The following is a 27,664-nucleotide window of genomic DNA, read 5'->3' as shown; positions in this document are numbered from 1 at the left end:
TCCACATTTTCCAAAAACATCTGGAAGAAATGAACCCTTAAAAATACTCATTATGCCTTTTAGATTATACGTTGGGTGTCTGCTTTCCAAAATGGGGTCATATTGTGGGCGTTTCCATTGTCCTGGTGCTGCAGGATCTTCAAAAGTGTAATAGGTGGTTGAGAAAGGAGATGTGTAATTTATGCTTGTAGAACGCCTGAAGGTGCTACTTCAATGGTGGGCCTCTGTATGTGGCCAAGCTGTGTAAAAGTCTCACAGATGTGGTATCACCATACTCAGGAGGAGTAGCAGAATGTATTTTGTACATGTTATGTGTTGGAAATAGCTTAAAAATTGACAACTTTGTGTAAAAAAAAAAAAATGCGTTTTCATTTTTTTTCCACATTTTCCATAAACTTCTGGAAAAAAAAGGACCATTCAAAAGACTCATTATGTCTCATACATTGGGGTGTTTGCTTTCCAAAAGGGGGTCATTTTGTGGGCGTTTCCATTGTCCTGGTGCTCCAGGGCCTTCAAAATGTGATAGGTTGTCATTAAATTATATGTGTAATTTATGTCCCTAGAACACCTGACAGTGGTCTTTGCATGTTGGGCCTCTGTATGTGGCCAGGCTGTGAAAAAAGTCTCACACATGTGTTATCAGCATACTCAGGAGGAGTAGCAGAATGTGTTTTGGTGTGTAGTTGCAAGCATGCATATGCTGTGTGAGAAAAATAACCTGTTAATATGGCAATTTTGTAAAATAAAAAAAATAAATAGAAAACACAAATGTTCAGATTGCAAAGAATTGTGGTAAAAAATTACAACTTTAAAAAACTCACCAAGCAACTTACTAAATACCTTGGGATGTCTACTTTCCAAAAAGGAGTCATTTGGGGGGTATTTCCTGGCTTGTTAGTGTCTCAGGAAATGAGATAGGCCTTCAGTACATCAGGTGTGATCAATTTTCAATGATTGGCACCATAGCTTGTAGACGCTCTAAAACCCCATACACACTATCAGATTTTCTTCTGATTTTTGTCTTCAGATTGACCAAAACCATGTAGTGCAAGGGCCTGACTGATTGCAATCTGAAGGAAAAAAATCAGCAGAAAATCTGATAGTGTGTATGGGGCTTTTCTGGCCAAAATGTATGAAGAAAAATTACAAATTTGCAAAATGTTATGACAGAAACAAAGAAAAATGAATTTTTTCACCAAATTTTCAGTTTTTTTTAAATTTATAGCACAAAAATAAAAAATCTACAAGTGATTGAATACCACCAAAAGAAAGCTCTATATGTTTGAAAAAACGGTAAAGTGTTGCATGACTGAGTAGTTGTCATTCAAAGTGTGAGAGCGCTGAAAGCTGAAAATTAGTCTAGGCAGGAAGGGGGTGAAAGTGCCCTGTAGGCAAGTGGTTAATTAATACATGACTGAACTCAATGGTCAAAGGGGTAATTTTTGTACATTTTTTGTACTGTCCTGGCATTTTAGGGCCTCAAATTAAATAGGCCTTCAGAACATCAGGACTGATACACACACATATATATATATATATATATATATATATATATATATATATATATATATATATATATATATACCATAGTTTGTAGACTCCTATAACTTTCACACAGACTAAATAATATACATTGATTTGGGTTATTTTCATCAAAGAAATGTATCAGACTACATTTTGGTCTAAATTCATGAGGAACGATTATTTTTTTGCCAAATTTTATTACCTAAACTAGGAAAAGCTTTTTTTTTCATTTTTGGCATTTTTTATTTATATAGCAAAAAATAAAAAACACAGTGGTGGTTAAATACCACCAACAAATATTTTATTTGTGTTAAAAAATTATATAAATAAAATTTGGGTACAGTGCTGCATGACCGAGCAGTTTGCAGTTAAAATATCACAGTGCTGAATAGAAAAAAATGCCCTGGTCATGAATGGGGTAAAACCTAGAGTTCAAGTGGTTAAGCTTCTCACTGTTTTGCAGCCTGCTAGAAAGTGCAAACTTGTAAACAAAATGTTCTGAATTACTGAAATTGCTTTTTCCTCATCACTAAGCATTCACACCCGAGCAAAGCGTGAGCGGAGCATATTTTTGATGATTTTGAAACATTTTTTTATGTCATTTTGAAATTGTCTTAACAATTTTTGAGCAAGTGTTTTACACGTGTACTAGGCTTCAAGCATTTATTTCCTAGGTTAGACAAAGGGAGAAGAGCAGCTGTAGAAGAGGAGAGTTTTTCAGGCGCAAAAAAAGTGTGCAAAAATGTGTGAAATGGCACAAGTTGCACATTTGCAGGAGCTCCTTTGTTAATTTATGGTGCCAAAGTGCCTCATTACACAAAAAAAAGCTCATGTACTTCTTTGTGCATAGAGTATTCAAGAGACACTGAAATGTGAATGGTCACAATTACAAACAATGAGATTCTGCATGTTGAGTATATCAGGCATAATCAGGTGTAGAGAAACACAATACAAATCACTCAAAGTAAATGGGAGACTAAAGCTGCGTACACACGATTGGATTTTCCGACAGGAAATGTGTGATGACAGGCTGTTGGCGGTAAATCCGTTTGTATGCTTCATCGGACAAATGTTGCTGGATTTTCCGCGGACAAATGTTGAATGTCTGTTGCTGGATTTTCCGAGCATGCATAAACAAGTCCGTCGGACAAAAGTCCAAAGTACAAACATGCATGCTCGGAAGCAAGGACGAGCTGGAAGTGGCCGGTCTTGTAAACTAGCGTTCATAATGGAGAATTAACATTTGTGACATGGCAAATTATGAAATCTAGAAATGCAGCGCACATTCTCTTCTTCTTTATTTAATGGGATAATAGTGAAGCCGCTTTGCTGGTGATACTGATGAAGTTATGGCAAACTTATTTTAACCTCCCTAGCGGTAATCCCAAATCTGGCGCGGGTTGGGATTTTAGTATCATAAGCGGTAACCCTGAGTCAGACTTGGGATCACATTGCTGGATACAGGGAAAGGTTACTTACCTTGTCCCCTGGATCCAGCGATGTCCTCCGCGCTGTGTGAGCGAGCCGTCTTCCGCTCGATTCCCACAGTACCCGAATGCCGCCAAGCTCCGATCCCTGCGACGTTACAGCGCACGGGAGTGGAGATCGGCGCCAAATTCAAAAAAGTAAAAACACACAAAACACACAGTACTGTAATCTTACAGATTACAGTACTGTATAAAAAAATTACGCACCCCCTTTGTCCCTAGTGGTCTGTGCAGTGCCCTGCATGCACTTTTATATTATAAATACTGTTTTATCTGCCTGGAATTTGGAGATTGCCCATAGCAACCAAAAAGTGTCCCTTAATGTCAAAAGTGATTTTAGACCAACTAGAAAACAGCGATAATAAATTATAATCACTTGCAGAATTGAGCAATAGCGATTTGTGGGGAAATTCGTCATCAAACACTAAATCTAATGACAGCGACAATTCTGCAAATGAGCTAATTTCAGTGTTTTTGGATTTGATTACATTATTGAATAATTTTTATTATTATTTATTATATTATAAACTTTATCATACCCGGGATGTCTGCTAGACTCTGGTTTGAACAGATTTAAGAGAGTTATTCCTAAGAATTACAGGACTACAATATAAAACGCCAATTTTCCATGCAAAATAATTGTACCGCTTTCAGCACCTAAAACCAGAACTAATCATACCACCGGGGAGGTTAAAAGGCTTTTATTTTCTAGTGATATCAAGAATAATATTATTATGCTTTTATTTTTTTTGGGGGCACCATTATACCGTAGTTTTTAAGATCAAAGATAAAACTATGTTGGTGTTCCTTGTCAATTTTACATTGTATTTTTTTTTTATTGTAACTGCCTACTCCCAAACTGTCATTTCACTATTTCACATAGCCAAGTATTATTCTACACAATATTTTTATTGTGCATTAAAAAAAGAAAATAGAATTAGACATTAAGAAAAGAGAATAGAATTAGACATGCTATCTGCCAATAGAAATTAACCAGAAAGTGCATTCTATGCATCCAAAAATATAGAAAATATACCAAATCAAATTATCATTCAACCAAAAAATAAAATAAAAGCCTCATGCACGTGTCCTGCTTCTTAATGTAGAGGGTCAACAATGCCAAGAGTTAGTGAAAGTAGGGGTTCGTCATCTGGAGATAATTCTGAAAATCATCCGGATTATTCTCCTGGAGCTCCGGCAGCAAAGGCATATGACATAATTGGTCATGAGTAATACAGCAACCACTTTTTGCGAAGAAATCCTCCTGTTCCTGGACTGGACTTGGGTCAAAGCAATAACGCCAAGGCCAATAATAAATAACATGTTATCTCCTCCAATTCCGCAACATGTCTGATTGACGAACGGCTGTTCAGAAATTAACTGAAAAGCACGAAATGAAAAGAGTGAACTGAAAAGCGCTAAATGAAAAGCATGAAATGAAAAGCACGAATCAACAATAACCAAACTTCGACTAACAGGAAATTAGCAGAAGGAGCCCAAAGGGTGGCGCTAAACAGCTGAAAAACCATGTAGTACGTCACTACGTTCGTGTTTGCTGGCCGTCAATTCCTTGCCGTTTGTATGCAAGACACACGCCTTCGGACAATATCCAGGCACACGCCTTCGGACAAAAGTCAGAGGTTTTGTCTGCAGAAAATCAGATCGTGTGTGAGAGGCTTAAGGCTGCTTTCACACCTTAGGCCGCGTACACACGCGGGGACTGTTCGCTCAACTTTGTCCGCTGACAGTTTCAGCGAACAGTCTGCTGAGCAAAGTTTTTCGGAATTTCCGAAAAACTGTCCGCTGAAACTTTGTTTCAGCGGACAGTCCCCTCGTGTGTAGGCTTGTTCGTCAAACTAAGTCTCGCGCATGCTCAGAAAGAATTTACACGCCGAAGGTTGCATTGCAGTGTATAGGACGTCGTTTTCTAGTCCCGTCGTACGTGCCGTTCACGTCATCGCGCACGGTTTCAGCGGACTGTTCGTTCGTCGTGTGTGGGCAAGTCCGTCCATGCTAATTTTGAGCGGACTGTCCGCTGAAACTGTTTGACGAACAAAGTTGAGCGAACAGTCCCCGCGTGTGTACGCGGCCTTAGGGTTTTCAGTTTGTAAAATGCCTGAAAAACGCTCAACAAGCAAAATACCATTCTTTGGCCACTGTTCACATCTGAGCATTTTGTAGCCTGAAGCAAAACTCCTGAAGCGAAATGCCTGAAGCTCAAAGGTAGATTACATGCGTTTTTCTGCTTTTACATTGGTGACTTTTTGACCTGTGCAAAATCACGTCAAAAAATATGGCAAAAAAACCACAGTAAAAACGTGCGACTTTCTGCCTGAAAACAAAATGCTTAGGTGTGAATGCAGCCTTAGGTGTACCAAAGAAACAATTATTCCCCTAAAACTTACCATGTGAAAAAAAAAACTAAGGTGGCACTGTGGACAGCCTACCCTGAGTCATTGTCAGCTTGCCCTGAGTTAACTACAGGGCATCCCCTCATTTCCATAACTTAAGGGCTTTCTGTAGTCTAGAGAGGGAGAACCAGGATGGGCCAATAATACTGCTTGGAATTTTAGGGCAGCAGAGGTGGCATTGTCAGCTCACTAATGAATGTTAGCTGCACATTACATTTTTGGTAGGATCAGCTGGTATTTTCCTGTACTTGCAGTATTTTAAAAAGAAACAGTAGATGGTGAAATGTTAATGTATTGCATTTTTTAAAATACATTTCCTATTTATCTGGTATCTGGCAGTTATCTGGATCTGGTGTGTTTTTTTGTTTATTTAAATTGTGAGATATACATCTCATTCTATTTTCCAAATAAGGTCCAAAAACAAGGAACACACAGAAAGGAGTAAGAAAATAGTGTGGGGATAGAGAAGGCAGTCAGTAACAAAGATCAGTATGATGGAGAGATGAAGAAGAAAAAAGGGGAGGTTACGATAGGATAGTGTGGGGTAGGAATTGAGAAGTCAGGGGACTTGTGGCCCAACCATTATTGAAAAGAGGGGTAACTATATCTCTATCACTTTGGAAAGGTTTATGTTTCTAAAACTAGTGTTCTATATTCCTGGGAGTGGAAGACTCTATCCAGCAGTACCATATTAGTCTGAATGTTCTATTTTGGTGACTTAGACCTGCAGTGAAGGCGCTTATGTTCTTAAGATCTATAATTTTGGTACGCCACAGTTCTACTGTCAGGATAGCTTCCTGTTTCCGTAAAATTAGAATTCAGAACCTAGCTACTGTCATGTCATAGGCCTGGACCCAGAGGGTTCCCAGTTGGGGGCAATCCCAAAGATGAAGAACTGAGCCCTCGTTTACCTTACATTTCTAACAGAGTTTGGAAGTCTGAGTTTTTTTTTATGTAGTACAGATGGGAGTCTGTCATTAGGATTTTGAAATCTAATGGGGATGGAGGAACAATGTGCAAAGTACAAGAAATAATCTCTCTGCCCAAGAGAAAAATTTCCGTTAATATTTCTTTCCCATTTGAGAAACAAAGGTGGGGAATGTTGGTCTAGGGGGCACATCAAGAGGCTGTATGTTTGAAACAAAGAATGGATACCTTATTCAGAACGGAGAAAATCACAGGGAGTAGTTTAATATTCTGGGTGATATTGCTTGGAAATCGATGCCAAGAAATTGTGTTTTTTTTGTTTTTGTTTTTTTATTTTAGCATATTTCACCTGGATAAGGGAAGGATAGATGCTGTGTGCAGGTTGGAGACAAAGAGAGACTACCATTAGTGTTTTTGTAGTCCTCAAATCTAAACTTGTTAGTCTGAAGAAGTAATATGAGTTGTTTATGTTGTAGACCTGATTCAATATCGGGGTTTCCCAGTACTGGTCAGTTCTGTGTCTTATCCGCGAGGAGATGAGACCAGCATTGGGTACAACACTTAGGGTGAATTTTAAAGATTTGACATTATTCTTCATTAGCCATGTATTCTCTATGTATCATATTTAAGAACAGATGTGGAATTTGTATTGGCAATGCCTAGAATGGGTAAAGCAGACAATTAAGGATATTCATTTTAAGAATGGCATTCCTTTATTGAAAGTCTAGTCTTATTGCCTGTTAAAGAGGTGGAAAAATCCCCTCAAAAAGTCTGTCGGCTGTGGAAGTGATCTTGATACCTAGGTTTTTCTAATCCCTTCAAGATTAAATTGATTTTTAGATTATCCATTTGGGGTTTGGGGATGGAGATAAAGATGTTAAGGGCTTCTGATTTCTATAAATTGATTTTGATATAGAAAAGCTGACCATTTTTGTTTAGAACAAGTTCTTGTGTAGTTATAAAGAACAGAAGGTTCTCAGCATAGGTTGCTACCTTTATGTTGACTTTTTGGACTTGTATTATCCTTTGCCTCCCTATTAGAATTAAAACCAACCTGGTCCACATGGATAGGGGAGCTTAGATGAGGCAATATGTAGTTGATGATTTTGGTAAATAGTTTCAGGTCCACATTTAGCAGGGATGTCGGTCCATAAAGCCATATTTTATGATACACAGATAAACATTTGAGGAAGAAATTACAAATCTTTAACATACAATTAACCAGTTCCCAACCGGCACACGCCGATGTACGTTGGCAGAATGGCACGGGCAGGCATATTGGCATACAGGTACATCCATTTTTAAATGCCGCCCTTCCATTGCGTGCCAGTCGGGACCCCCGTGAGTCTGGTTATGGGTCCTGCGGACTCGATCGTCATGGGGATACCCGCGATCGTCTCACAGGGTGGCTGAACGAGGAGATACCGTTGTAAACAGCATCTCCCCGTTCTGCCTAGCAACAAGTGACGCTGATCTCTGCTCCATGTGATTGGAGCAGAGATCAGTGTTCACTAACACAAAGCCCAGCCACCCACAGTTAGTAACACGCCCCTAGGAACACTTAACCCCTACACTGCCAACCCCTGTTAACCCCTTCACTGCCAGTGTCATTTACACAGGAATCAATGCATTTGTATAGCATTGATTGCTGTTTAAATGACAATTGTCCCAAAAATGTGTCAAAAATGTCCGATGTGGCCACCACAATGTCGCAGTCACAATAAAAATCGCTGATCACCGCCATTACTAGTAAAAAAAAAATCAATAAAAATGCCATAAAATTATCTCCTATTTTGTAAACGCTATAACTTTTGCGCAAACCAATCAATAATCGCTTATTGCAATTTTTTTTACCAAAAATATGTAGAAGAATACGTATCGGCCTAAACTGAGGGAAAAAAATGTTTTTTTATATATTTTTGGGGGATATTTATTATAACGAAAAGTAAAAAATGATGCGTTTTTTTCAAAATTGTTGCTCTATTTTTGCTTATAGCGCAAAAAATAAAACCCGCAGGGGTGATCAAATACCACCAAAAGAAAGCTCTATTTATGGGAAAAAAAGGACGTCAATTTTGTTTGGGAGCCATGTTGCATGACCGCACAATTGTCAGTTAAAGCGACGCAGTGCCGAATCGCAAAACGTGGTCTGGCTTTAAGCCAGCAAAACGGTCCGTTCTGAAAGTGGTTAAAAATGCATCACAATCAAGTACCAATATGCAAGTTTAAAAAAAAAAAAAAGATACATTTTGATAAATGGTTTTGTTATATTGTAATACTGTGTGCTTACTATAAATGAACTATAGTTTTCCGAGTGTGAACAAAGGTCAAAGTCCAGTCTGGGCTCAGCAAGTTACAGCTTTGTCTAGGATTTATGTTTGCAGTTGAGTTTCCAGTATGTAATTAAAAAAAATTTAAATTATCTACATGAAAGAGGAGACTGTCTGCTTAAAAATAAGGCTTCACTTGTCCCCCTAAGTATCCATAAGGATGTTTAGAATATCAATTATTAGGCTCCATTATCAAGGACTGTTTGTGAATACCCTTTTAGTGTGGCCTGGTTCAAATTCCATTGCTAAACTGTACTACTAAGAAAAGGGAAACACTGCGCTACAGTATAACAAAAGTGATAAGCAGCTAACACTCTAGCAAACAAAGCTAAACAAAGTGACAAATAATTAGTGTAGCGCTAAATATTGTATACTCCAATGTGCAAACAAGTGTAATGAAACACGTAAAGAGACAATTTACTATATATACTAGAATTTGCATGGAAGTGCGAAACGAAAAAATAAACAGTGAAAAACTTAGTGAATGTAGCTCACACCAAAGCCGCGTACACACGTAGCCGTCTGTCCGACGTACTTAGTCTGGCGGACTTTCCGCCAGACTGTCCGTCGGACTTTCCGAACGGGCTACTTGCCCACACACGGCACTTTTTCAGCGGACTAATACGGCGTACTAAGTCCGCCATACTATCCGCCCTACTTTTGAAATGAACGGACTCGCCCACACACGCGGAGGAAAGTCCACTCATTTCGAGCGCGTCTCCAGGTAGACGGGGCCCGCAAAGGAGACGTCGCTGGCCCAGCCGCCTGGTATGGACTTAAAGGGGAACCCCAACGCTGAAAAAAAATCGGCGTGGGGGTCCCCCCCAAGTCCACAACAGACCCTTGTCCGAGCACGCTACCCGGCCGGCCAGGAAAGGAGGGGCGAGTGAGCGCCCCCCCCTCCTGAGCCGTACCAGGCCCCCCCACCCCAAAGCACCTTGTCCCCATGTTGATGAGGACAAGGGCCTCTTCCCGACAACCCTGGCCATTGGTTGTCGGGGTCTGCGGGCGGGGGGCTTATCGGAATCCGGGAGCCCCCTTTAATAAGGGGGCCCCCGGATACCGGCCCCCCACCCTATGTGAATGAGTATGGGGTACAATGTACCTCTACCCATTCACCTGTAAAATAAAGTACAAAAAAAAACACAACACACAAGATAAAATAATTTATTGCACAGCTCCGGGGGGTCTTCCGTCTTCGGGGGTCTTCTCGCCGGACTCCTCCGCTATCTTCTTGTAGCTCTTTTACTAGCGGAGGAGCCTGGCATTCTTCTTCGTCGCCGCGGCCTCTTCTTCTGACTTCGGGGGTCTTGTCCCCCTCTTCGGTTCTTCTGCCGGGCCACCGCGCCTTCTTATAGCTCTTTTACAGGCGGTGGCCCGGTCTTCTGTCGCCGCCGCCACCGCCTTTTGTTCTCCTGTTCTTGTCTTCTTCTTCAGATGTTGCCTCGCCGAGTCCTCCGCTCACAATGACGGGGAGCGGGCACGCGGCGACTTATATAGGGACAAGGGGCGGGGTCCCGGAGGATGCTGGGACTGTCGCCATGTGACATCAACCCATGTGACATCCACCCATGTGACATCCACCAAAGACCCCACCCCTTGTCCCTATATAAGTCGCTGCGTGCCCGCTCCCCGTCATTGTGAGCCGAGGACTCGGCGAGGCAACATCAGAAGAAGAAGACAAGAACAGAAGAACGGAAGGCGGCGGCGGCGACAGAAGACCGGGCCACCGCCTGTAAAAGAGCTAGAAGAAGGCGCGGTGGCCCGGCAGAAGAACCGAAGAGGGGGACAAGACCCCCGAAGTCGGAAGAAGAGGCCGGCGGCGAGGAAGAAAGCCGGGCTCCTCCGCTAGCAAAAGAGCTACAAGAAGATAGCGGAGGAGTCCCGTGAGAAGACCCCCGAAGACGGAAGACCCCCAGAGCTGTGCAATAAAATATTTTAACCCTGTGTTGTGTTTTTTTTGTACTTTTTTTCACAGGTGAATGGGTAGGGGTACATTGTACCCCATACTCATTCACATAGGGTGGGGGGCCGGTATCCGAGGCCCCCTTATTAAAGGGGGCTCCCGGATTCCGATAAGCCCCCCGCCCGCAGACCCCGACAACCAACGGCCAGGGTTGTCGGGAAGAGGCCCTTGTCCTCATCAACATGGGGAAAAGGTGCTTTGGGGTGGGGGGCCGCGCGGCCCCCCTTCCCCAAGGCACCCCCATGTTGAGGGCACGCAGCCTGGTACTGCTCAGGAGGGGGGGGGGGGCGCTCGCCCCTCTTTCCTGGCTGGCCGGGTAGCGTGCTCGGACAAGGGTCTGTTGTGGACTTGGGGGGAACCCCCACGCCGATTTTTTTCGGCGTTGGGGATCCCCTTTAAGTCCATACCAGGTGACGGTGCCAGCGGCGTCTCCTTCGCGGGCCCCGCCTACCTGCAGAAATGAGCGGACTTTTCTCCACGTGGGAAAAGTCCACTCATTTCAAAAGTACGGCGGACTGGCATACACGCGGCCGGAATGTCCGCCGAAATGCGAGTCCGGCGGGAAGATTGGAGTGCAGCACTGCCTTCTAAGTCCGCCATACTTTCGGGTCAAAAAAGTATGCCGGAGGCTACACACGGGGGGATTGTCTGGCGGACTTGAGTTTGCTGGACTTTTCCACCCGCTTGTTTGATCGTGTGTACGCGGCACAAGCCTTTACTGTCATATGACATGTGTGTCCAACTATATCGGTAAGAGTACCCACCTTTTTTTCCCTTGAATGGTCGGTGTTGATCCTTAACCTGGATTGGTAGGGGGCAGGCCTCCTTCAATACCAAGGGTCAGCCCAGGTGGGGTGGAGTTGTCTACGTGGAAGAGCTGGAGATGGAGTGCTAGGCTGTTGGGACCATTGAGGGTGCTCTCCTGTCTGGGGGGTGACCTTGGGCCTGGGCTTGGGTGTGGAGAGGATCCTTGTACAAACCACAGGGGTGTCCTAGACAGAATGCACAGGAGAAGCAAGAGAGGACAGCGGGAGAGAGTATTGCCGGGCAAGTCCCCAGGGAGAGGAACAACTGGTCGTAGCTAGGGGGGGTGGTGAGTGACATGCACTGCAGGAGAGGACTGGGAAGGCATGCCTGAGAGAACTAAGAGCATGCAGTCTGGAATAGGTGCAGAACCTGCGGAGTGGACTGTAGTGTCATGGGCAGTGGAGAAGGTCAGCTGAAGATGGGTTATTGGACTCAGTAGTGGCATGTAGGACAGCTAGCACCAGAGGCTTTCTATTTTGCTACACTACACACGATAGAAAGTAACATTTGTTCTCTGCAGATGCATTTTTTTGATTAGTTCTATTTATCTGCTTGGAGAAAAGCCCATGCATTGCTTAAACTGCTTGTAAAATGACCTGTGAATGGAGGAGAGAGTCCTGTCATTCATCAGATTCTCCCCATTCACAGGACGTGTTACATACAACGTAATCAATTAATGGCTTTGTCTGTCAGACATGAGACATACTTAATTACAAGTAAGTAATGGGACTGCAGCTATAAGAGAAAAATATTTTTGGGCTGAAATTTAGCTTTGAGCAGTAATACTGGTGTTATTTTAGATAACAATAATCTGGCCTTCTCCGCTCTCACTGGTTGTCACTGCTGACTCCCTTTGGCAAACAGGTTTGTTATAGCCTTATGAATTGAGCCCCATGTGACATACAGCTGCCTGAGTTGAAAAAATAGTTCATTGTACTATAGTCACTAATTGTAAGTATAAATCATAATTTTACCATACCAAACAAATATAATTTTCCCACTAAAACAAATAGTCAATCAAATATTCCTTTTACAAAAAACATGCTGCCCTTTAAAAACTCAGAAAATAACATAATGTGTCTGTAAAAGTAAAATATATAGAAACATTAGGTGGCGCTACATATCATATCTTCTTACAAAATATTTATCTTCATACAGTTGGCCCTATGAGGAAGTCCGCACAGATGAAACGTTAGGGAGCTACGGCACGCTGAATCGGGTGTGACGCAAAAACGCTAACACACGGTGCTTGGTTAGTGCTGCCGTGAGGTGGTGAGACAGGGAAGCAGGCATACTGATGGATGAGTGTTTGATGGGAGGCAATGTTTTATATAACTTTTGTGAGTGGTTTTAATGTTTTTTAATTACTAGTTGTTACGTTACTCTACTATTGTTAGCCTTTCTGTTTTGGAGTGTTGGATGGAGATTCTAGAAGGAGATGTGAATGCCTAAAGCAGGAGGATCCTGGGAAAGCTTGGAGCTGATATTCATCATTTAAAGTGGTAGTAAACCTCTGGCAATTGTTTGTTTATTTTTTTAACCTGCAAGGCAAAGTTATAATGTGCTAGTATGCATCACATACTAACACATTATGTGAAACTTACCTTAGAACAATGCCCTTCCAGAGCCGAGCTGTCAACACTGACAGGGCTTCCATCTTCACCCGTCTTCCTTCCAGTTTGGTGACTCTGGCTGCATTAGTGGACGGAGCCATGATTACATCATTCTCGCTCGTGCACGTAGGAGCTGCTGTTAACGGCGCAGGACTCTAAAGGAATGGCCTGGGTTGCATGTACAGTAAATATCTTTGAAAAGGTGAATGTTTAGGAGATATTTACAGTACCTATAGGTAAAATTCATGTATGGGAGTTTACTCCCACTTTGATGTGAGGCATTGATTTTTGGAGAGTTCTTTGAATCTAAACTGTGAAAGTGGTTGTCACAAGTACTGCATGAAGATTGATATTTTTATCATTGAAGATTTATGAACACTATTAGTGACTTTTAGCACACATTTATGTCTTTGTTTGGGACTATTTATGTTACTTTGAACTGTTTTTTATATTTGGTCACTAATTTTAACCACTTCCATACAGGGCACTTTCACCCCCTTCCTGCCCAGACCAATTTTCAGCTTTCAGGGCTTTCACACTTTGAATGACAAGTACTCAGTCATGCAACACTGTACCGCAACAAATTTTTTTATAATTTTTTCACACAAATAGAGCTTTATTTTGGTGGTAAAAAAACACTAGGTTTTTGATTTTTTACTATACAAGTAAAAAAAGAGCGAACATTTTTAAAAAAAAACTTTTTTTTAGTTTCTATATAAAATTTTGCAAATAAGTAATTTTTGTTCATACTCTTTGGCCGAAATTTAAACTGTTACATATCTTTGGTAAAAATAACACAAATTAGTGGATATTATTTAGTCTGCATAAACAAGCTCTGGTGCAAATCATTAAAAATGTATTGCACATGATGTACTGGCGGCCTATCTTAGGACATTACAAATACCCCCCAAATGACCCCTCTTTGGAAAGAAGACAGACCAAGGTATTTAGTGGGAGGCATGGTGAATTTTTTTAAGTTATCATTTTTCAGCACAATTCTTGGGAAAATGAAGACATTTCTTCTTCTTTTTTTTTTACACAAAATTGTCATAATAACAAGTTATTTCTCACACACTGTGTTGCATACTTCTAATTACACCCCAAAATGCATTCTGCTACTCCTACTGAGTATGGTAATACCACATGTGTGAGACTTTTTCACAGCAAGGCCAAAAATTCAGGGAGCACCGTCAGGTGTTCTAGGAGCATAAATTACCCATCTCATATTCTGGAGCACCAGGACAGCGGAATTACCTACAAAATGACCCCGATTTGGAAAGCAAACACGCCAATGTATATTCTATGAGGCATTATAAGTCTTTTGAACATGCCATAATTTTACAAAGGTTTTGGGAAAATGTGGGAAAAAAAATGAAAACGTATATATTTGTTTTATATATACAAAGTTGTCAGTTCATAAGATATTTCTAACACATAGTATGTACATAGCAAAATTTACACCCCAAAATATATTCTGCTACTTATCCTGAGTATGACGATACCACATGTGTGAGACTTTTACACGGCCTGGCCACATACAGAGGCCCACCATTGAAGTACCACCTTCAGGCTTTCCACAAGCATAAATTACACATCTCATTTCTGAACTTGGAGCCATTTTTATTGGCTCTTTACTCCGTTCGGGGGTTGGGCTGTGTCCTGAGGGACACGCCTTCTCAACAATTGCTGTGATGCGCGCCCCCAGGGGCGTGCAGGAGTGGTGAGACCGGGCGGACGTCATATGGCCCAGTATGAAACAGCTTGGCTTTTTACCTATTTTGTTACATTACAGCCTTTAGTTTAATGCTTTTTTAATTTGAATTATATGTGATGGATCAGAACGCAATAGTCTAAGTTGAGGAAGTAAAATTACCAAAATATATACATAAAACTATTTTTCAGAAATAAAAAAATGATAATTGGCATGTGCGTATGTATTCACCCCCTTTGTTATGAAGCCTATAAAAAGCTCTTGTGCAACCAATTACCTTCTGAAATTACATAATTAGTGAAATGATTTCCACCTGTGTGCAATCTAAGTGTCACATGGTCTTTCATTACATATACACACCTTTTTGAAAGGCCCTAGAGGCTGCAACACCTAAGCAAGAGGAAACACTAAACAAACACTGCCATGAAGACCAAGGAACTCTCCAAACAAGTAAGAGACAATGTTGTTGAGAAGTACAAGTCAGGGTTAGGTTATAAAAAAAATCCAAATCTTTGATAAACCCTAGGAGCACCATCAAATATATCATAACCAAATGCAAAGAACTTGGCACAACAGCAAACCTGCCAAGAGACGGGCGCACACCAAAACTCACAGATCGGGCAAGGAGGGCATTAATCAGAGAGGCAGCACAGAGATCTAAGGTAACCCTGGAGGAGCTGCAGAGTTCCACAGCAGAGACTGGAGTATCTGTACATAGGACGACAATAAGCCGCACGCTCCATAGAGTTGGGCCTGGCTTTGTGGCAGAGTGGCCAGAAGAAAGCCATTACTTTCAGCAAAAAACAAAATGCCACATTTTGAGTTTGTGAAAGGGCATGTGGGAGACAAAAATGTAACTTTTTGGCCAAAAAAAACGCTATGTCTGGCGCCAACCCAACACATCACATCACCCAAAGAACACCATCCCCACAGTGAAACATGGTGGTGGCAGCATCATGCTGTGGGGATGTGTTTCAGCAGTCGGGACTGGGAAACTGGTCAGAATTGAGGGAAAGATTGATGGTGCTAAATACAGGGATATTCTTGAGAAAAACCTGTACCACTCTATGCGTGATTTGCGACTGGGACGGAGGTTCACCTTCCAGTAGGACAATGACCCCAAAAACACTGCTAAAGCAACACTTGAATGGTTTAGGGGGAAACATGTAAATGTTTTGGAATGGCCTAGTCCAGGGATATGCAATTAGCGGACCTCCAGCTGTTGCAAAACTACAAGTCCCATCATGCCTCTGTCTTTGGGTGTTATGCTTGTGGCTGTCAGAGTTTTGCAATGCCTCATGGGAATTGTAGTTCTGCAACAACTGAAGGTCCACTAATTGCATATCCCTGGCCTAGTCAAAGCCCAGACCTCAATCCAATAGAAAATCTGTGGTTAGACTTAAAGATTGCTGTTCACAAGCGCAAACCATCCAACTTGAAGGAGCTGGAGCAGTTTTGCAAGGAGGAATGGCCAAAAATCCCAGTAGCAAGATGTGGCAAGCTCATAGAGACTTATCCAAAGCAACTTGGAGCTGTGATAGTGATGAAAATATACATTGCATATTATAAATTAATTTAATTGATTATATGATTATTGATCATAATGGTCTAAATGATGGCCTAAATGCAACACAAAGGGACATTTGATAGAAAAACACTTACCATCTATGTATAGCTGAGATATTCAAATAAGCAATGCTAAATAGTAGGTACAGAAAAAGGGGAAGAGAAGCACCACCAATGGCGATAGGGACCGTAGGTTGAGCATACAGTAATCCGTGTTTCTGTGAACTACAAAGGAAATATGTAGAAATAATGAATCTATCTAAACAATAGATCTAAATATATCATCAGATCAGTGAATGTGGGCCCAATAGGCCCACAAATACCTTGAACTGCTATCCAATGCGCTTACACTCATCCAAAATGGTGAATAGGAAAGGATATTACAAGGATGTCCATCCACATTAGATCAAACAAGCAGTCATCATATATCCACAATAGCCAGGAGCCCACCAACAAGGGGGTGGTGGAGGGTCCACGAGGGTCACAATGTCCCATCTAGTGATAAAGAAGCACCAAGGTAATTTAGATATAGAAGTAGTCCCATATACTTGTAGAAAATTTTCCCAACAAAATATTAGAATCTCACATAAGGTTTACCTGTCAAACAACAAAATTATGTTCACAAGTCCCCCATTTTAGCGCAGGCACGGTGGCGGAAGCCAACAGCCCTGCCTTATATGCTCACGCTGATCTGCCAGCATCAGATGTCAACCAGCAGATCACGGACGCGCTGTAGCCTCTGCGCATGTGCGAATGCTGCCTGCAGGAGACGTCACGCAAGTGCAGTGAACCTATTTTCGCCATCTTTAAAAGTCCATCCAACAGGACGGACAGCTCCCCCATGGGGGACGCCCATGGTGCCCACAGTGGATACAAGGGTCATGGGAAAGGGGCAGGAACAAGATCCAATCCCTAAACCGATCCTCATGGAGGGCCCTGGAAGATCTCGCTACGCTGGCATGATGGGCACTGGTGCCAACCTTTGGCAGGAATAGGAGCACGCTATAAAAGGTGCTATGTCCATCCCGTGAGGGGAAATAGCCCGTGTTTCCATGCGATCACCAATCCTCCAGACTGAGGTGACTCAAAAAAAAATATATATAATAATAGAAGAAAGAAAACTAGCATGGCCAAGAAGCCAAGATCTATAATGAAAGTCAATAAATAATGTTGTATGCACTATGAGAGGGGAGAATGAGACCTATCCAAAAACATCCAGATGCCCCAATCTCTAGGTTTCCTAGACAAATTCCCCTCACGTAAATGGTCAGACCATCATTGAAAAAAGGTACATACAAAATTAAATGTATATCAATAGTAATGGCTTAGCCAAGAGAACATCCTAAGGGGACAATATGTAGAACCAGATTGACATACTATAGATAAGGCATAAAGCTCATGGCTTCATTTAAGCCAAGTTATTTGATGGCTGATAACGTGTAAATCCACCTTGCCTCACTTTGTAACAGTTTTTTATCCACATCTCCTCCCTTTATATGCAGAGGGACATGGTCTAGAGCAAAAAAATGGACATTGGACAAATTGAATCCATGGTACAATCCTATGTGTCTACTAATGGGAGTTTCCATTTTCTTTTTGGAAATTAAGGAGACATCCCTAATACGGTGGAAGAAGGGTCTCTTTGTTTTACCTATATAATAGGCCCCACAATTGCATTGCATTATATAGACAATGCCAATTGTTTGACAATTTGAAAAAAATTGGGACTTCCAGATTAGACCATTAAGTAACATAATCTGGAGAACATTAAGAACATAAGTGCAAAAATTGCATTTACCACAAGGAGCGGTGCCTAACTTACTGGTTTTCCAGGGTGTTTTTCCTACATGATGACTATGTACTAGGTGGTCCCCTAATGACTGGGACGTGCGAAAAGAGATTTCAGGATGCAGATTGATGTATTTCGAGACCACCCCATCGGTCGTAAGTAAATTAGCCTGGTAGTGGACATAGTAGATTGATGTTTTGCAAGATGTCTAGTACACAGACGGTAGACAGTGAACAAGTTATAGAGGTGGTTTGTAGGTTCACTTGTATGAGTTAACAACTGGCTAGATGGACTATCATATTTATACTAAGCTAAATACATCTCCGGTGTCATCTTAAAATGTATTAGTGTAGCTAAGTAAAATCTTAAAATGTATCACGCTGCACTGGTTTCAAGAAAACTCTGAATATCTTTGTAAGCTCTGTTTATATCTCCAAGGACCAAATATACATGTAACAATAAAAACAGAAACACAGCATACTGAATAGTGCAGGTAAAATTATTTTAACCACTTGCAGACCAATCGCCGTCATTATACGGCGGCAGGTTGGCACGTTCCTGCAAATTGCCGCAAGTGTACATTGGCTCTTTTAAGGAGCCATAGCAGGCACGTGCTGTATGGCGGGGGATCCGAAGTGCATGCCTAACAGGGCAGTAGAGAGAGATCGGCTGTTTCTAGTGATTAGGAACAGCGATCTCTCTCCTCCTCCAGTCAGCCCAGCCCCCATACAGTTAGAAACACTCCCAGGGAACATACTTAACCCCTTGATCGCCCTCTAGTGTTAACCCCTTCCCTGCCAGTGACATTTATACAGTAATCAGTGGCTATTTTTAGCTCTGATCGCTGTATAAGTGTCAGTGATCCCAAAAAAGTGTCAAAAGTGTCCGATATGTCCGCCACGTCCGCCGCAATGTCGCAGCCCCACTAAAAATCGCAGATCGCCGCCATTACTAGTAAAAAATAAATAAAAATGCAATAAGCGTGTCCTCTATTTTGTAGACACTATAACTTTTGCGCAAACCAATCAATATACGCTTATTGCAATTTTTTACCAAAAATATGTAGAAGAATTGGCCTAAACTGATGAAGAAATTATTATTTTTTTACTTTTTTGGGGGGATACTTATTATAGCACAAAAAAAAATATTAAGTTGTCGCTCTTTTTTTATTTATAGCACAGAGGGGATCAAATACCACCAAAACAAAACTCTATTTGTGGGTAAGAAAAAGACGTCAATCTTGTTTGGGTACAGAGTCGCATGACCACGCAATTGTCAGTTAAAACGACGCAGTGCTGCATCACAAAAAATGGCCTGGTCATTAAGGGGGGAAATCTGCCGGCCTGTAAGTGGTTAATAATAAATAATAATTTCACTAACATACAAGTGACTTGGTCAGTGCATATAACTCATCCAAAGAAATGCCATGTCCCAACAACAGATGCAAAAGAACTCTCACTGGGGAGCCTGTAATAAGAGAGGAAGCGATCAGGATGGGTTATTTTAGGTGGACACTGGAGAAACCATAATGAAAGAAAATACAGGAGCGTCCCAAGCTGGAGCAAAAGATGTGTGAAGTGATGCATGACTTCCACTAAATTAACATGTTTGGGGTGCATGCCCGTTCTTCATAGTGGAGGAGTTAGGTACTGTGAGCTTTTAAATAAGCCCATATGAATCAGAAAATGGTGCCCAAATACGAATCACAGTGTCAAACGAAACGAGTGAGAAAAGCCTCAGAGCGAGACAAGAATACAGAAGGAGTCTGATGATCTGTCATTAAACCTGATGCAGAATTACAGAGCTGTCAAACACTTGCACACTTGACAGCTTGCAGCTAGTGTGTGTAGCAGGGAGAAAACTGCCTCATACTTATGGGCTGCCAATGCAGAACAATAGAAAAGCAATAAATAACTTTGTTTGGGACCAGCTTAATTATTTAGAAAATGATTTTCTAAAATAAATTATAGTTGTTAAAATGACACTGCAGGCAAACAGGCATTGAAAAAAGTTATGAAGATTTCCGTTAGTTCAGCTGTTTGTCATCCTCCAATCTGGTGACGTTTCTCTGTTCTATAAAAAAAAAATTTCCAGACTCCCTTCTCAAATGTGCTACCTAAAATATAGATACACCATTCCAGCTATAAAGTTTTATTATGTCATATATATTCAGAGGACAGGTTCCGTATCGATTTGAACATAAAACTGGGAGAAATTATAAACTTAAACAAAAATCAGATTCACCCCCTTGCTAATAAAAATGTGCAGGAATCCACAATTTAATTGTCAAAGCTTAAGTTTGGTCAAAGCAAAGGAAGGTGAAATAAGGTCATACAAGAGGCCTTTATCAGCAGACAGCAGCATAGTTTTGTCTTTCAAAGTAGGCCCGTTTTTTCTTTTTTTTTAAGGCAGACAGCAAAGTATGTTTCTTTCTTTCATTTGCAGGAATGTTTTGCAGCCATCAGTAGCAAGCAGCTTGTTGTGGTTTATGACATCAGCGCAGTATGTCCCTGTGTCCACAAAGAAGAAATGTGTTAGCTGCTTTTTCATAAGAGTAGTCATTTAGTCCTTTCCATTTACATGTATCCCTCAAATAATATATGCTTGTTCTACAATGTATCATATGCTGTGTATCAACAAGTTATATCTTTGCCCTTGGTCATCTCACTTGAGACCTTAAAATAAAAAAATTAAAATTCAATTCGCTAATTCAGTGTATTTTTATTGCAAATTTTCTAATGTAACTGTTATGGCGCGTACACACGATCGGAAATTTCGTCCAGCAAAAGACCGATGAGAGCTTTTCATCGGAAGATGCGACTGTGTGTATGTTCCATTGGAATTTATCTGGCCGAATTCCCACCAGCAAAAATTTGAGAGCATGTTCTCAATTTTTCAGACGGAAAAACTTTCTATCGGAAATTCCGATTGTGTGTATGAAATTCTGACGTGCAAAAACTCATGCATGCTCGGATTCAACTACGATATGGAAGCTATTGGCTACTGGATATTGAACTTCCTTTTTCTAGTCCCGCCATATGTGTTGTGTGTCACCACGTTCTTGACGGTCGAAATTTTGGTGTGACCGTGTGTATGCAAGACAGCTTGAGCGAAATCCCGTCGGAATTCCATTGGGAAAACCATCAGAGCTTTTTCCGACCAAAATTCCGATCGTGTGTACGTGGCATTAGTCTCTTAACTAACCTGTTACAATGTAAACTAATGTTCAATGCATGTGTTGTTTTCTGTATTTGCAGTGTCAATTGACCACTGAAATAATTCTTGTTTTGTGCCTTATAGGCAGATAAGGCCCTTATATTGTAAAGCATTGTGTAAACTGTCGGCGCTATATAAATCCTGTATAATAATATAATAATAATATTAATAAGCGCTACTTAGTAAATCCATAATGTGACAAAGACCACAATTGCTCATTAAGATATGAAAGGCACATGCATCTATCATTCATGGTTAAAGCACAGAACACATTGATGCATCATTTTGAACATTAAGTTATGAGGATTGTATCATATATGGACTATACACATGGAGATCAGTGTTGAGCGGAAGCAGAAGATCCGCACAGGGCACTGGGTTGATTCTCATTGGTAGATTATTATTGGTTTTGTTTGATCTTTATCTATGGTGTATTTACCAACCAATACTTTTATACTTTTGTTGTTAATTCATATATTTATTATTTTTTGATATGCACAGATTAGGACAGCCCTATCACTTTTTATATTTGTTCGAGTCCTAATGTGTAGCACCCCCTGATGTGCTAAAATGGGAATATACATAGTTTGTTATTGTAGGTAAATTTGGCTGGCCGCCAAGCCTGTGTTTATTCTGAGTTGGGTTTGAGTGACTCAGGGAGGCTGGAATGACTCATCAGGTAGCATCTCTGTTACCTTCTCCTACTTACTGGAACTTTGAGAAACTTCCAGAAGAATGGGAGGGAGGTTAGGAGGAGTATTGAAGAGGGTCCCAACTAATCCTCAGCCAAATGGACTGGCAGGGAGTTCAGGTGGAAGCTGACGATGGAGTGCTGTGGAGGCTGTCAGAGACCCTTGAGGGTAGCCCCCTAGTCTGGAGGGCGTCACTCAGATGCAGGAGGGTTCCTCTGATAACCCAAGGAGGAGTCCTGTCCAGTGGCATGGGAGCAGGTGTGAGGAGAGCAGGAAACAGCGAGCATGTCCAGGAGATCTCCAGGGAGAAGACAGCCCGGTGGCTGGTGAGTGAGACCTGAGAGGACTGAAGAGTCGCAGTCTGAAATGGTTGTAGAGTCAATCCGGGAGGACTGTGAAAGATTAGCCAGGAGGGTTAGTGAAAGAGGCAGGTGCAGTCAAGTGGGCTGGTAGTGCCTGAACAGGAGGTGCTGGGATCAGTAGCCACAGGAGGACAGCTGGACACTGGGACTTTGCTACACAACTAAGGGACCCGCAGTCCCTTCCTATAATGGGCCTTTCTCCGATGGAATTCCGCTCAAGCTTGGCTTGCATACACACGGTCACACAAAAGTTCTCGGAACTTTCAACCATCAAGAACGCGGTGAGGTACAACACTACGACGAGCAGAGAAAATGAAGTTCAGTGCTTCCGTGCATGCGTCAAATTGTTTCCGAGCATGCTTAGGAATTTTGCATGTCGGAAATTTGTACAGACGATTGGAATTTCCGGAATTTTTCAATCTTCTGCTCATGGAGCATACACACGGTCGGAATTTCTGACCCAAACCTCACATCCGACTTTGCTGGCAGAATTTCTGAACATGTGTATGGGGCTTAACACATTGAGGGAGTTCATTTTATTGCAGCATCTTGATTAAGATCTAATTTCTTTTCAATGTGACATTTTAAAAATATATGATGTGATCCACGTATATTAAAACACATTATCAGGAAAATTAGTGTTTTTTAATCATGAACAGATAGTGGTTTTGAATCATACTTCATTTATTCCTGTCACCTCCCACACAGCAAAATTATATGTGCTAACCCTTAAAAAATAAATCCGATGCTTTTTAAGAGCTTTGTTTTGTTGTTTGAAGTGGAGAGAGTGTGGTTTTACTTTCAGCTGACTTTGAAAACGTCCCTCCATCTTCTTTGGCACGAACATTATTTTGGGTCATGGTGAACGGCTGCACGCAGGTACTGGGGGGGGGGAGGGGGGGGAAGGTTAGAAACGGCAAGTCTAATAGAGTGTGATCTGAATGAGTAAAAGTTCACTGACAGAGCTACGCCCAGACATGTTCAGGAGGTGCTGAAACAGAACTGCTATAATAAAAACATTGCCCATGCACTTGCTGAACTGCAGTATTTATTCACAGCTCTAAATAAACCAATGCATAAATCCCTTCTCTTCATAGTGACATTTACCAGGGCTCTTAGAATGTCAGTTATATCTGAGAGATTTATTTAAAACTCTGGGGTTGATTTGCTAAAACTGGAGAGTGCAAAATCCGGTGCAGCTCTGCATAGAAACCAATCAGCATCCAGGTTTTTTTGTCAAAGCTTAAATTTACAAAACTGAAGTTAGAAGCTGATTGGCTACCGTTCACAGCTGCATCAGATTTTGCACTTTCCAGTTTTAGTAAGGGTACTTTCACACTGAGGTGCTTTTTAGGCATTTTAGCGCTAAAAATGGCACCTGTAAAGCATATGAAAGCGCCTCTTATGCCTCCCCAGTGTGAAAAGCCGAGTGTATTCACACTGAGGCGGGGCACTTGTAGGAAGGGGAAAAAAAGTCCTGCAAGTAGCATCTTTGGGCTGGTGCGGGAGCGGTATAAACAGCACTCCCAAGATGCCCTGCCCATTGAAATGAATGGGCAGCGCTGCCGAAGCACCTGCAAAAGTGCTTCGGAAACACTGCAACACAGGTGCTTTAAACCTTGCTTCAGCCGCTAGCAGGGGTTAAAAGCTCCCTGCTAGTGGCCGAAAAGTGCCGCTATAACAGCGGTAAAGCGCCCTAAAACTAGTGGCACTTTACCGCTAACACCGGCACCGCCCCAGTGGGAAAGTACCCTAAATCAAGCCCTCTGTGTGTCCAACATGTCCAAAACTTTCAGGTAATTGTTTATGTCAATATAATGGATACTCCTCTCTGGGAAAGAACAAAGAAAAACAGGTAATTAAATTAAACAAAATGCCATCAATGAGTAGAGGAGCCTACAAGCATTAGACAATGTTTGCCCAATCTGGTTGTTTATTGCTACATCAAGTATTGTTTGTATATCTATATATTGTATATATATATGAGATATCCCTTAGAGCCAGTTCACACAGGAGTGATCTGGGATCCGACTTCAAGTTGCACCAAGTCCCCCCAAGTCGCACGGTTGAGAAAATCAATGGAAGTGAATGGAGCCGTCTTAATGCACACTACTGAAGTCACTCCAACTTCAGAAAAGGTTCCTGTACGACTTCAATCCGACTTCTAAGTGACTTGTACCCATTGATTTCAATGGAAGTTGCCTCCAAGTCTGATCCCCTGTCTTAACTGAAGCAACTTTCCAGGAAGTAAAAATAGTTTTCTAGGCAAACCCCTCCCTCCCACAGAGCTGATTATTATGTGATTGGCCACTGGCAAAGTCCCCTGTCCTGGAGGCAACTTCAAGTTGCCTTGTATGTTGCCTCAAGTCGCGCTGTGATTCATACTCAAGTCGTGTCCAAGTTGCCTCCCAAAGTCTCGCTGGAAGTCGTGTTGCCCCTGTGTGAACCGGCTCTTACCTCGCCAGTGTACCCAGACTGAACCTGCTCAGAAGAAAATTGGTCAGCTGGAATAACTTTAACCCTCAGATCACTATTGTTTCCTTTAAGAAAGCTGGTGTTTTGAAGCACCCCCCCCCCCCCCCCCGTTTCCTCCCTTTGTAGGAACAAACATGTAAGTTTGCTTAGTGCAAAATTGTATGGTTATAGATCGGTCTTTCATTTCATCATGATCATTCAGTAGCTGGGCTGTGCTGCAGAGCTGGTCAGACATCATTTAACTTCTGTAGGCACCTTAATAATTAGCTTAAGGCAAACTTGTATTTTGCTCTCTTAAAGAGGAACTGCAGTCTGCTCACATAATTTGTAATAAAAAAAACTTTGCCATTCTGAAGCTTCCTTACAACCACCTTGCATATTATTTTATATATACTGTGATTCTGTACTTGCCAAATATGCTTCAGAAATCTCGATCTGCTAAGTCTGGCTGCAGCCATTTTAACTGTGGGCAACTGAAGCTGCTACCTGTTCACTTCTTGGATTTACACAGACACACAGAGGCACACCTCCATCTCTGAAGCCCCGCAGCTGTCATTGTCCCTCTAATGACTCCCCCCCTCTCTTCTTGGCAAAGAGAGAGAGAGATGTGCATGATGTCATAAGCCTAGGCTTTTCACCAGACTAGAAACCGGAAGTGGGCTGTATAACTTATTTACAGGCAGAAAAAAAAAATGCTTTACTATCCAAAGAGCAGAAGTCTGTGGCTGAGTGATAGGGTGCTGCGAACTGAGGCAGAGGGGGGGACAGCCCATACTGCGGTCCTCAGCCTGCTTTGGCTGCTGCATGGGTACTTTTTTTTTGAGGTTGGTTCAGCCAATTCAGCAGAGAAGGAGAAGGGTGGGTGGAGACAGAGAGAAGACTGGGATCTGCAGGCTGTAGCAATTAAAAGAAAAAAAAACGTTCCCCTGTCAAGCGGACTCTTTCTCCACTTTCGGGTGCCGCTGCGCAAGTGATCTCCTGTGTGACAAGTACATGACAGTCCCTTCTATATCAATCCGCAGGGCAGACCGGAACTGTCATGTACTTGTACTGGAGATCACTGTGGAGCCGCACCCGAAAGTGGAGAAAGAGTCTGCTTGACAGGGGAAAGTTTTTTCTTTTAATTGCTACAGCCTGCAGATCACAGTTTTCTCTCTGCCTCCGTCCAGCCCCCTCCTTCCCTGCTGACTCGGCTGGAAAAAAAGTACCCATGTAGCAGACTGGGGTCAGAAGTATGGGCTGCCCCCCCGCCTCAGCCCACACCCTTTCTTCTGGGGAATTCTCTGACTGGGATGGCTCACCAGCCCCATTGCGGCTAGACCCCAGGACAAGCAGCCACGTTTCCAGCAGCCAGACCCCTGGCCCCAGCAGCCAGACCCCAGGACCTGCAGCCCAGCTCCAGCAGCCAGACCCTTGGCCACAGCAGCCAGGCCCTAGCAGGCAATCTCCAGGGCCAGCAGCCCAGCTCCAGCAGCCAGACCCTTGACCACAGCAGCCAGGCCCTAGCAGCCAGACTCCAGGGCCAGTAGCCCAGCCCCAGCAGCTGTGTGATTATTTCATTGGGCATTGGTTTAGCTGCTTTTATTTACCACTGATTAGGCTGTAGTTGGCACTGGTAAGGCTTCATTTTATTGTGGGGGGGGGGGGGGTCGGCGCCAGTGCATCGTGTCACCTCCCTGAAATGAGTTTGAAACCTCCCTGAAATTAGTTTTTGCAGGTTGGGATGTCTGCCCTTGTACTTTCTTATATAAAATATATGTTTAATTTTAGTTATTGTATGAAATAAATATTTGTTGTGGAACTTTAATTGTAAGAATCCAGCCCTCATCATTGTAATGTTTGCAAGTGTTTAAATACACATTGGAGGGTAGCTCTGGTTGCATGTGAGCCACTCAAATATTTGGCATTCTTCCCTTTTACTACTCTGTATCAATAAACATTGTTGTCTAAGGCCGGCCTTACACAGTTCAAATCTTGGCTGGTTCGATTCGAACTGTGTATGGGCAGGCTGAATGTACAAAGTTGATTGATCAATCAACTTGGGTACAACCAACCAGCCTGCCAGATTCTCTTGCAATTATCGCTAGCGATAATCACTGTCTTCTCCCCTCGGGGATGCCCCCCTCCTGCTGGGATCAGACAATTGCTCGGCAGGAGGGATTCCCCTGTCAGCACTATTTGGCCGGCCCGGCCGGCCTAAGTATGCTACAAGCTGGAATTAATGCTTTCCTCAGTTTTCCCTCTCCCATTGATTACTCACTGAGATTTTTCAAACATTGTATTTTTTGGCAGCCTAGAGAGTAAGAGGCTGGGACTGATCTTTGTAAGATGTGTAGACACAGCGAATAACATAAAGATTACTGCGCAGACACCAGAATTTGTATAACAGCATTATCTCTGGGCTAGTACTTTAGTCTGGAAAGTAGATTCTGGCCCTGCAAAGTGCCTTAATACAGATCGCAGCTGATTTTTAGGGAGAACAATGATAAAGGCATTTTCGGAGGGTAATGGTTGGGTTACATCACCGTTGTGCGTGCTGAAAACAGCAGGTTGTACTTTTTTCTAGTGTAGTGCAGTTTGAGGCAATTTGCGCAGCGCAGCAGCTGATAGAACGTAATGAAATGTCACATCGGCACTGCAGTGATCCCACTATATCCCACCACACATCAGCCATTGCATTGTAAGACCCTGAGAGGTAGTAAAACATGCTAGTGTATGTTCTTGTAAATGAGATATGAACATAAAGAATAATTTTTTTTAATTTTTGAGCCTTTAAATGCCATAGTGA

General features: G+C 42.2%; 1 long non-coding RNA gene across 1 annotated transcript in view; it reads left to right on the top strand.

The window, feature by feature from the left end:
* Window positions 1-27,664, top strand: part of LOC143987413 (uncharacterized) — a 409,509-nt gene that overhangs the window by 57,090 nt on the left and 324,755 nt on the right. The window lies entirely within an intron of this gene.

The sequence above is a fragment of the Lithobates pipiens genome, unplaced genomic scaffold (assembly GCF_037356315.1).
Source record: "Lithobates pipiens isolate NorthernLeopardFrog02 unplaced genomic scaffold, aLitPip1_a1.2 Scaffold_18, whole genome shotgun sequence".
Classification (NCBI taxonomy): domain Eukaryota; kingdom Metazoa; phylum Chordata; class Amphibia; order Anura; family Ranidae; genus Lithobates; species Lithobates pipiens.
This window is presented reverse-complemented; position numbering and strand designations above follow the sequence as displayed.